General features: G+C 34.1%; 1 long non-coding RNA gene across 2 annotated transcripts in view; it reads right to left on the bottom strand.

The window, feature by feature from the left end:
- Nucleotides 1-610: 610 nt before the first annotated feature.
- LOC143665262 (uncharacterized) overlaps nt 611-10,441 on the bottom strand; it is a 56,353-nt gene continuing 46,522 nt past the window's right edge. For both annotated transcript variants that reach the window (XR_013166817.1, XR_013166816.1), the window contains exons 4-5: nt 2,142-2,204; nt 611-912 (exon numbers count right to left, since the gene is read on the bottom strand). This is a non-coding gene — a long non-coding RNA (uncharacterized LOC143665262). The remainder of the gene's footprint in view (nt 913-2,141; nt 2,205-10,441) is intronic.

Below are 10,441 nucleotides of genomic sequence, written 5' to 3'. Positions count from 1 at the left end.
AGGTTCCTTTATATGGTCACTACTTATTTAGGTTTATTTATGTATTTACCATATCTTTGTTCCTTTATTTTTGGTCTCTACAGATTACTTTATTGTGTGTCAGGTCAATGATCGGTTTTAAAACTCTTTAAATTATTAATATATCATTTTTGGTTATTTTAATCTAGAAGGTTGCTCTGAGTAATTAATGTGCTACTCTGACTGAAATTTCATATTTTCTTCCCTTGCATTCTTCAGATACATTTTGCTTCAAAACAATATGCTAATTTTAACATACTTTCGGACTCGACTAATAAATTAGTGAACATTTTTCTATGTTCATGTGTGGAACTAGTCTATAATTTTGTATAGCTGTATCTGATTTTACTATCACAATTTTGCTAGCCTCAAAATATACTGTCTTCTTATTCTTCACTGAGCTTAAACTTTGATAGAGCCATGAGAAAATACATAAGCCTAAAATACGAAGCTAATTGAGGGATAGGTAGAAACATCCTTCAGAGGTTTTGGCACTTTAAATGGTGCTGTCGTTATCATCAGAAAACACAGTCCTAAATAGGCCTTCCTGATCCCACATCAAACAGAAAAACAAGTCTCTTTATCTTGCAGAGAAGATGGATTTATTAAAGATGCGTCACCAAGGAAAAGAAAAACTTTCTAAGACCAGTTTAGAGTGGAAAGAGTCATTTGGGCTTCTATAACCCCAAACAGACAAAGAAATGGCTGGGATCCAGAAGAAAGCAAAAGAGAAAAAATAGAAGAGAAAAACTGTTTGGTCAGCATGTCCTGTTATCTTACAGGCTGCTCTTTTGGTTGACCATCTTGCTTTTGATCTTGTCCTTCAAAAGGGAAGACGGTACTAATGTTAGTTCATATGATATTTCATTCCTGCAGGCAGAACAAGGGAGGTTTCTGGAAAACAGAGAGAGAAATTTTCTTGAGATTAGACTAACAGCAAACTATTTCAACAAGAGTTTTTTATGCTTAAAATAACTTCAAGGCTGCTTAAGTGAAGTGATTATGAAAAAACAAAGCATTTTTCTAGCTACTGAAGGCTATACTAAGCATTTTAGCTGAAGGGTTGTATTGAGTATCACTGTGACACAGAAATGATGAAATATTTGCACAAAAGAAAAAGAAAAAGAAATCTTACTAACATTCTGAATTTAATGTTCTTTCATTAGAAATATGTCCTCTCCAACATGCCAGCTTTTTAGGAATATATTAAATACTAAATAATGTGTATATATTTGTCAGAATCACTTACTATGAAACATACGAGTAAAAACTTTGAAATTGATGTTTGACTATATTTCATCTGAATGGAAACACAAATTTTGGGAGCCTAAAAACTGCAAAATATGGCATTTCCAGTTCTTAGGAAAAAGTATAAAACTAGCTTTTAGAAGACTTCTAAATTTTCTAGCTCAAACTCACAAAGCCATGATTTAGCATAATATTTTATATTTCCCTATCTGGCACAGCATCTATCAAATGGCAATTACCATTCATTCATGTGATTTTACTATAATGGTATTCCTCTTTTTTCCCCTACCTCAGTATCCTTGCCAAGAAAATATTTTACTACTCCCACTGTTAAAATATTCTGGACATATTAGTATTTGTTCAATCTCGATCTCCTTCAGTCCACAGACCATAATTTATCTTTTTTTAACCTCATTTTGTCTTACAACCAAAAAAAAAAAAAAAAACCTCATGGTCATATGACATGATAAAAAGATACATTCATTGATCTTAATTAGATCATGATCTATTAGTTTGGGAAACAATAGGACCTCATAAATACTATTCCACAGTAGCAATACATAGAAATAAAGTTCCAAAATTATGATCATGATTAAAATATTTTCTTGATAATAAAAAATAATTAAATAAGCACACATCGGGCTCTTAGTTTAGGTGTTCTCCTTTTTTGTCCTTCCTGGGAGATAGAAATATTAGCAGTATAAGGTTATTATTGCTGTGGTTTAATCAGACAGCCTGCTGATTCTAAAATAACTTATTCTTTCTACTTCTTCTACCCCGGAGGCTATATTGAATTAAAGTTCTTGTATTTTTCAAAGTGAAAAAGATATGCATAATGAATAAATAAAACATGCAGTTAATCTTTCACCACTAACCTTTAGACAAAAAGACTGTCAAATTCTCTTCTTCCTAAACAATTCATCATTGTCTTTTATTTTCTGGAAAAAAATGGAGAGATGTCCTTGATTCAGATAGCACCACAGGACATATTTGGTTAGTTCCAAATGATGTACATGAAATGTCAAGAAAATATTGCTACCAGACGTTTCAGATCCTTAATGAGATGATTTGCTCTCCCTTGCCTGCTCTATCACCTTTTACTTATGGATCCCAAATATTTAATGCTTTAGCTACAATAGAGGATGCAACTGATGTGACAATAACTCTAGACTGAAATTGAAATTCTTTAGCCTGGTGATTCTTAAACCTTCAAAAACTGACTGTAGCAATGATGTCATTTCTCCCACTTCTTTGTTCTAAGAACTCTTTCATAGCCTGACGTTAGTATTCGCAACTTGGATTTAGAATTGTAAGAGAAGTGGGAAGCAAGTGGGAACCATATGGACTGAGCAGACATACCTCAATAGTTGTGGGCTTTAAATAAAATATATATAAAGAGGGACTAGCGTCGTACTTGGTAAAAAATACTTGATTAATATCAATTTCTTCTCCTATCTCCTTTTTCTTGAAAAATTCAACTTTTGTGTCTCTATTCAAGATTTACTTTTTGGACTTTCCTCACAATCTCCAACAATCTGATTCTTACCTATCTTTCTTAGCCAACTCATAGGTCATACTTCTTAATCACTAATTAATCGCCATTCACTCAAATCATTATTCTTAAAGAATTTTGTTTCTTTACTTCTTTATGAGCCATGACAATGTCTCCTGACAAAACTCATAAAAGAGTGAGTGGCTTGAACACAGTGGAGATTCAAATAGCTTTTTAATGAACAATTAAAAAATGGAATGGTGAGATTGGTCATGGAGTTGGGGGCACTGGTATGTGTTAAGCATGAAACAGACTGCAGCAAAAAAGAAGCCAAGTTTCCAACACCAGAGGAGACAAGCATATACTGAAAGCACAACCTGTTGGTAACTTACTAGGAGGTCTTATCTTGGGCCTTTAACTTTTAGATCAAAACCAATGCTAGGGATTGGTCTTAGAAATGAAGAGTACTTGATCCCAATATTGTGAATTCTTTGCTTTCTCTCCAAGATCTTTCTATTGTTTTGCAGCATGAAGCTTTTTATTTAGACTGGGAAATATCATGCATGCCAAATTGAGACTAGTATTTGGAATTACACATTCACATATCTATGGTGGTCATACATCACAATTTGCCTAGGAACGTGATGACTTATGAACAGTCCCAAACTTTGCTACAGGCAAACCACAAAGCATGACTTAGGATTTCATGATATTCCCCTATAAAAAAATTCTCCCCATACAGGATTATTAAGCAACATTAATTTGTATTAAATTCTTTGCTTTTATTTCTTTACTTTTTGAATTTATATTTAATTGTATAAATAATAAAGGAAGACAATCTACTTTAAATTTTTAGAAACTACACATAAGACCTCTTCTCTTCTCTTGTATATCAGCATATGAGACTACTTTATAATCTTGTCTGTAATGTTTAAAATGTGACCACCACCCGTAATTCTGGTCTGCTTCCCCTATTCCAGAGATACCCACTACTATTAGTACTTTTGTATAAAACCACCCAGAAAATTTATTATGTATTATATTTACCTACATATATATGTAGCATTTTTTTTAATTTGGGGAGTTTTTACATAAATAACAACACAGTGTTCAATTAATGCTTTAATATGCTCAACATTTTATAAATGATTATTTTTGAGTAATAGGACAATGAGAAATTTTGCCTGTTGGTCTTTGTTTTGGTTTGCTAAACCTACTGGAATGCGATATACCAGAAATGGCTTTGCTCTTACAAAGGGGATTTATTAAGCTACAAATTACAATTCTATGGTCATGAAAATGTCCAACTAAGGCATCAACAAGAGTATACCATCACTATAAAAAAACTGATCACTTCCAGGGTTTCTCTGTCACATAGAAGGCACATGGTGATGTCTGTTGGCCCTTTGCTCCTGGGTTTCGTTGCTTTCAGATCTTGGTTCCAGTGACCCCTTTCTGAGCTTCTGTGGGCCCTCACTTAGATTCTCCAGGGCAAAATCTGGATTTTATCACTTAGCTTTAGCACCTCAAAATGTCTGTATCTTGGTTTCATTTCTCTGTCTGCAGTGTTGGTTCTTCAGATATATCCAAACATTTCCACCTGAGCGTTCTCCAAAATGTTTCACTCTGCGGAATCTTTTAAGGAGCCACTTAATTAAGATACACTTTAAATGGGTGGGGCCACACCCACAGTTGGACAGGTCACATCTCCATGGAAACAATGTAATCAAAACATCCCAGCCATGGTAGTCTGCCCCCAGAAGACTAGATTAGGATTAAAAGAACATGGCTTCTCTGGGGTACATGAGAGTTTCAAACCAGCACAGTCTTAAATCTCTCCAATCTGATGAACTCTCCTGTACATCTTAATAATTCATTACTCTAGTCATTTCCATTTGTTTCTTTGGGTAATTGTGGTCATTTGTATTGTCTTAGAAATTTGGCATTTCTTCTAGGTGTTTTAATTTATTGCAATGAAATTTTTAATCACCTTTGTATCTATAGTACCTGGTTTTAATTTATTGCAATAAAGTTTTTAATCAACTTTATATCTATAGTACCCGAAGTTATTTGAGCTTTCTGCTTTCTTTTTAATAATATTTTCCAAATGTTTTTCTTTTATTATTATTGTAACAGGAATAATAGTTCAACTGACAAATCTCCTGGAGGTGTGTTTATTTGTATTTTGTTTTTTTTGCCTTCATGTTAATTTTTCTAAATTGGGTAGAGGTACATTGTTTTGCTCTCTTGTTTTCAGTCTTGAGTTAAAAGTTGATTTAGTTTTTTTTCAGTATTTCTTATTTTATAATGTATTTATGGTCATAAATTTTTTGTGTGTACTATTTTGCCCCAACTACAAGTGTTGCAATGTGATGCATGTATTGTTGCTCAGTTATAAATAGTTCACAATCACCATTTGTATTTCCTCTTTAACACAAAAGTTATTTCCAGGTGTATTTTATTTTATATTTGTATTTTTTTTTGGTTATTGATTTCTAATGATATTTTATTGTGATCAGAAAATGTAACTGGGAAACAGCAATGTAGCTATTCATTAAAATTTACTACAAAGCTATTACATGGGCAATTGTGAAAAAATAAAAAATGTTTGTATGTTTGAAAGGAAAATCTGTATTCACTATTTTGAGGATAGAAAATACATACAAATCTATTAGATCAAGCTCATTATTATTTAAGACTGGAACTTTTTATACCCTTATTTATTTTTAATCTACTTGATTGATCCTTTCTGAATAACTATTAAAAATCTCAACTATGGTTTTAGATTTTACAAATCTCAGATTGTTTTATATATCTCAAGACAAACTTGTCAGGTGCATAAAGTACATAAATTTTCCAGCCGTTATATCTTCTTGTTTTATTGTGAGATACTCCTCAATTCATTCTGTGTTGCAATAAATACATATATAATGTCTCTCATAAAAACCATTTGCTTTGAACTCAAGAACTTTAAAATCATTCTGAGAACCTCCTTCTTTTATAGTAGGTGCATGTGGCGTATTCATATTTATTTAGATTACTGCTATGTTTGTACTTTTTTCTATTTTATTTCATTTTTTTGCTATGCTTTCTCTTTGTTTCTTCCCCTTTTCTACCTTGGAGGGGGGGAATTGCTTATATGCCTTTGCTTCTTTTCCTTCTGTTACAATTAAATTATACATCTTATTGCTGTTCTTGTAGAGGTTATTAGTATATTTTCATAGTTTGTCATTTTTATAACCTGTAGAGCTAGTCAGTATACACCACCCTCCAACAAGACAAGAACATTGTCGTACCATTATCTGCCTCATCTTTTTATTTCTCTTTCCTCACTCCTGTTCCCAATTTTCCATATCAATTCCATTTGGAATTTTAATTTCAAATTGTTTTAAAAGCTTAAAGGATTCTATATTTAATTAGAGTAAAAAATAAGTTGCCTAATTTATTTACTCACCATTGATTTTTTGTATTTAAAATTTTCACTTGATTTTTAAATTTCACTTATTAGAGAAGTTGTAGGTTTAAAGAAAAACCATGCCCAAAATATGGAGTTTCCATACACCTCAACTCAAACCCACAGTTTTCCCTATTACTAACTGTTTTGGTTTGCTAAAAGTGCCAGAATGCAATATACCCAAAATGAGTTAGCTTTTACAATGGGGATTTATTAGCGTACAAAGGTACTGTTCGAAAATCATGACAATGTTCAAATTAAGGCATTAACAGGATGATACCTTCTCTGAAGAAAGGGTGCCAGCATCTGGGACACCTCTGTCACATGGGAAGGCACACGGCTGTCATCCTTTGGTCCTCCTCTCCCGGCTCTGTTGCTTTCAGCTTCTGACTTCAGTGGCTTCCTCTCAGCTCCTCTGGGGGCTTTTTCTCTCTAAGTTCTCTTGATTTTTTTTTTCTTTCCTTTTCCTTTCATAAAGGACTCCAGCAAAAGGATTCAGACCCACCTTGAACAGGGAGGGTCACATCTCAAATTGAAATATCTCACCAAAAGTTCCCACCCACAATAGGTCTGCACAAAAAGGAATGGATTGAAGGAATATAGCCTCTTCTGGAGTACATAATAGCTTCAAACAAGCACATTAACATTTTGCATTTGTGTGGTGCTTTTGTTACAATTGATGAAAGAATATTGTTATAACTCTACTAATACTTAGAATCCCTAGTTCACAATTGGGTTCTCTGTTTCTGTTGCACAATCCTATGTTTTTCTTAAAAAAAAATTATTCTAGTAATATGTGTACAATCTAAAATTCCCCCCTTTAACCACATTCAAACAGTTAATTCAATGATGTTACTTATATTCACAATATTGTGTTACCATCACCATCCATTACAAACACTTTCCCATTGCCCCACACAGAAACTCTGTACCAATCAAGCATTAACTTCCCAGTCCACACTGCTGCCCTGTCCCTGGTAACCTGCAGTCTAGTTTCTGACTATGAATTTGCTTATTCTAATAATTTCATATCAGTTAGGTCATACAATATTTGTCCTTTTGTGTCTGGCTTATTTCACCCAACATGAGGCCTTCAGGACTCATCCATGTTGTTGCATGTATCAGAATTCTATTCCTTTTTATGGTTGAATAATATTCCACTGTATGTATATCCCACATTTTATTTATCTACTCATCTATTCGTGGACACTTGGATTGTTGCCTATTTGTAATTGTGAATAATGCTGCTGTGAACATCAGTGTGCAAATGTCTGTTTATGTACTGCTTTCAGTTCTTCTGAGTAAATACCTAGTAGGGGGTGTTGCCAGATCATATGGCAATTCTATACTTCATTTTCTGAGTATACTGGTTTGCTAAAGCTGCCAGAAAGCAATATACTAGAAAGCAGATTGGCTTTTATAAAGGGAATTCCTAAGTTACAAGTTATAATTCTATCGCCATAAAAATGTCCAAATTAAGGCATCAACCAGAGGATACCTTCACTCATGAAAGGTCGATCGTATCCGGGGTTTGTCTGTTATACAGGAATGCACATGGTGATATCTGCTGTCCTTCTCTCCAGCTTCTGATTTCAAATGGCTCTTTCAGCTTCTGGCATCTCTTGGGGCATTTCCTTCTGCATCTTCAAATGTCTGTGTCTAGGTATCTGCTCTCTGAATTGGCCTTGAGCTCTCTTTCTCTCTGTGAGCTGTTTTAAGACCTACCATGAATGGGTGAGGTCACGTTTCCATGGAAATACTCTAATCAAAAGGTCCCACTCATAATTGGTTGGGTCACATCTCCAAGGAAACAATCTGTTCAAAAGATACCACCCACGATAAGTCTGCATCCATAAGATTGAATTGAAAGAGCATAGCTTTCCTGGGGTATGCAACGGTTTCAAACCAGCACACTGAGGAAAGGCCAAACTACTTTCCAGAACAGCTGCACCACTTTGCCTTCCTACCAATGAGTAAGTGTTCCTATATCTCCACATCCTTTCTAATACTTGTTATTTGCCTTTTTTATTTTAATAGAAACTATTCCAGTGAGTGTGGAAAGGTATCTAATTGTGATTCTGATTTGCATTTCTTTAACTGCTAATGATGTTGATCATCTTTTCATGTTCTTTTTAGGCCATTTACATATCTCTTTTTTGGAGAAACATCTAATGAAGTCTTTGCCCATTTTTAATTGGATGATTTCCCTGTTGTTGCTGAGTTTAATTTCTTATACTCTGGATATAAAAGTGTTATCAGCTATGTGATTTCCAAATATTTTCTCCGATTCTGTAGATTTACCTCATGATAAACACATTGATACACAAAAGCTTTTTATTTTGATGAAGTACCACATATCCATTTTTCACTGTTGATCATGCTTTTGGTGTAAAGTCTAAGAAATCATTGCCTAACATAAGATCTTGAAGTTGCTTCCCAATGTTTTCTTCTATGAGTTTTATAGTTTGTTTTTTTTCTATTTAGGCTTTGGAGCCATTTTCTACATTATATCATCTGCAAATAGGGAATATATAAATTCTTCCTTTCCAATTTGAATTCATTTTATTTCTTTTTCATGCCTAGTTTCTTAGGCTAGAACTTACAGTACAATGTTGAATAATGGTGATTAACAGTGGGCATCCTTGTCTTGTTCCTGATCTTAGAGGAAAACTTTCAGCATCTTACCATTGAGTATGACGTTAGGTGTGGGTTTTTCATATATTCCCTTTATCATGTTGAGCAAGTTTCCCTCTATTCTTAATTTTCTACTTGTTTTTATTAAAATGGATGTTGGATTTTGCTAAGTGCTTCTCTGTGACAATTGAAATGATAACATTTTTCCTTCATTCTATTAATGTGGTTGTGGTGATTTAAAGCTGTATGTACCCAGAAGGACATACTCTTAAATTTAATCCATTCCTATGGGTGTGGACCCATAGGACCTTTTGATGAGGCTACTTCAGTTAAGGTGTGACATACTTCATTCTGGATGGGTATTAATCTTAGTACTGGAGTCATTTATAAATGGAATGAAGAAAGAGATACAGAGAGAGAGAGGGAGGGGGAGAGAGAGAGAGAGAGAGAGAGAGAGAGAGAGAGAGAGAGAGAGAGAGAGAGAACCATGGAAGCAAGAAGCTGAAATCAATGAACCTGGAAGAGAAGGGAGAGACCAGCAGACACTGCCATGTGTTTTGCCATGTGACAGAAGGACAAGAATCACCAGCAGCTGGTCTTCAGGAAGAAAGGCCTTGATAGTGCCTTTCTTGGTCCCAAACTTAAGCTAATAAATTCCTTCCTTTAAGCCAACCTATTTCATGGTATCTGCTTTAAGCAGCCTAGGAAACTAAAGTAGTGGTGTATCACATTATTTGATTTTCATACCTTGAACTACCCTTGCATACCTGTGATAAATCCCTTGAATCATGGTGTGCAATTCTTTTAATGTGTTGTTGGATTTGGTTTGCTGGTATTTTGTTGAGAATTTTTGCATTTGTATTCATAAAGTATATTAGTCTATATTTTATTTACTAGTAGTATCTTTATCTGATTTTGACATTAGAGTGATGCTGACCTCATCAGATGAGTCAGGAACTGTTTTCTCCATTTCCTGGAAGAGTCTGAGCAGGACTGGTGTTAATTCCGCTGAGAATATTTGGTAAAATTCACCAGTGAAACAATCTGGTCCTGGGATTTTCTTTGTTGGGAGTTTTTTGATGACTGGTTCAATCTCTTTACTTGTTATTGGTCAGTTAAGAGCGTCTATTTCTTCTTGAAACAGTGTATGTTGTGTGTTCTATGAATTCATCCATTTCACATAAGTTATCTAATATGTCAGTGTACAATTGTTCAGAAATCCACTTATAATTATTTTTATGGTGTCAGCCCCTTTCATTTCCAATTTTAGTTACTTGTATGCTCTTTTTTGTCATTCTAGCTAATTGTCAATTGTATTGCTTTTTTTAGAGAACCTTTGATTTCATTGTTTTTGTATTCTCTATTTCATGTATCTCTGCTCTAATCATTCCTATTTCCTCCCACTGCTTCCTTTGGATTTAATTAGTTCTTCTTTTTCTAGATATTACAATTGTCAGGTCAGGTTTCTGATTCAATATCTTTCTTCTTTTTTAATGTAAGCAAGCATTCAGAGCTATAGTTTCCCCTCTCAGCACCTCCTTGCTGCATTTCAGAAGTTTTAGTATGCTGTGTTTTCATTTCCATTTGCCTCAAGA

This window comes from Tamandua tetradactyla, chromosome 21, assembly GCF_023851605.1.
Source record: "Tamandua tetradactyla isolate mTamTet1 chromosome 21, mTamTet1.pri, whole genome shotgun sequence".
NCBI lineage: Eukaryota > Metazoa > Chordata > Mammalia > Pilosa > Myrmecophagidae > Tamandua > Tamandua tetradactyla.
The sequence above is the reverse complement of the archived record's forward strand: the minus strand, read 5'-3'. Positions and strand labels throughout refer to the sequence as shown.